General features: G+C 37.6%; 1 pseudogene; it reads right to left on the bottom strand.

The window, feature by feature from the left end:
* Positions 1-621: 621 nt before the first annotated feature.
* On the bottom strand, positions 622-1355 carry LOC118675032 (annotated as a pseudogene).
* Positions 1356-1801: the final 446 nt, after the last annotated feature.

Raw genomic sequence — 1801 nt, 5'->3', positions numbered from 1 at the left:
GTCAAAGAAGAAATCACATTGGAAATAAACATACATAGAATTTAATTATTTTAGAGATACTGCACTTAACATTTATAGATGCCGAGAAAGTAGAGTCTTAAGGGAAATGTATGGCTTTAAATATTAATATTAGAAAAAAAGAAAAGCTGAAAATTAAGGAGCTAAATGTAAAAGAACAAATCAACAGAATAAACCCAGACTTAAGAATATAATAACGAAAAAAGAATATAATAATCAAAATAATTAAGGGTAGAAATCAATTAAATAGAACCAAAGTCAAAAACTGTTTGCTGCCCTGGCCAGTGTGGTTCAGTTGGTTGAGTGTCCTCATGAACAGAAATGTCACTGGTTAGATTCCTGATTAGGGCACATGCCCAGGGTTCAGGTTCAATCCCCAGTCAGGGCTTGTGTGGGAGGCAGCTGATTGATATTTCTCTCTCACAGCAATCTCTCTCTCTCTCTCTCTCTCTCTCTCTCTCTCTCTCTCTCTCTCTCTCTCTCTCTCTCTCTCTCCCTCTCTCTCTCCCTCTCCCTCTTCTTTTCTATCTAAAAATCAATAAAAACTTATTTTTTAAAAATTGTGTTCTTTTTTTTCCCCAACTTGAAAGCAATTACTGTTTACTAACTGATCGGGATACAAAAATAATCATGGTAGATACCTGAGTTCATCCTTCTAATAAGACTGTTGATCTGGTGTTCTCTGTTGCCAGCACCTCCCCCTTCTACGAATAGGTTGTCTTTCTCTTCATTCCACCCGTTGGAGAAAATAGCTTGAAGAGTCACAGGAAGTTGCTCCTTTGAAACATTTTCTAACAGCATAGAGCGCGTGAAACAGACCCACCAAGCAGTCGATGCATGAGGGATGATGATCAATGTGTTATGCCAGGGCAATCCGCTTCTTGTTGATTTAGCCATAATTATGCTTGTAGATCAATTCATTAACCTACTTCAAGTTCTAGTACCCCTTCCAAAATATGTTAATTGAGCTTAACAAAGGTGCCATTGAAGATCTGGCGAAGGCAAAGGACCTGCCAACACTCAGACTTTTGAGCTCACACCATCTATACTACTAGGATTCTGACAATAAATGCTAATTTGGGCTCCGCAGGTACACAGAAGTTGCCAGCTTTTCTTGCCATCCTGGCCATTTGAACCTCAGTCGGTACTTCTGCCTATATTTCTGTGATAGTGCTTAGTTTTTTTCATAGATAGGTTTCCTCCTTGCCTTTGGAAACATGTCTTGAGTAACCTTCTTTCTCAGATGCTTCACCTTCAGCTCTAAAATTTCTTCTCTGTTTCTTACGGGTTTCTGTCATAGCAGGAACCTTCTTTTTCTTCTCTTCTGAACCCTCCATGGTTCCAGATGGAAAAGCAGAAGAAAAATAATTGTTTGTTTGTTTTGACAATCTGACAGAATAGACACATACTTAATAAGGTTTAATGAGAATAAAAAGAGAAGCACAGATAAATATTATACATAAAAAGGGAAACGTAGATTTAAAAATAGAACTATCATAAACTTTATGCCAATTAATTCTAAATTTGTATGAAATGAACAAATTTCTAGAAAATATAAACAACTAAAATCAACTCAAGAAAAAAAGGCAAATAATCTTTTTTAAAAATATATATTTTATTGATTTTTATAGAGAGGAAGGGAGAGGAATAGAGAATCAGGAACATCGATGAGAAACATCGATCAGCTGCCACCTGCACACCCCCAACTGGGGATGTGCCCGCAACCAAGGTACATGCCCTTGACCGGAATTGAACCTGGCACCCTTCAGTCCGCCAACGCTCT

This window comes from Myotis myotis, unplaced genomic scaffold (assembly GCF_014108235.1).
Source record: "Myotis myotis isolate mMyoMyo1 unplaced genomic scaffold, mMyoMyo1.p scaffold_m19_p_2, whole genome shotgun sequence".
NCBI lineage: Eukaryota > Metazoa > Chordata > Mammalia > Chiroptera > Vespertilionidae > Myotis > Myotis myotis.
The sequence above is the reverse complement of the archived record's forward strand: the minus strand, read 5'-3'. Positions and strand labels throughout refer to the sequence as shown.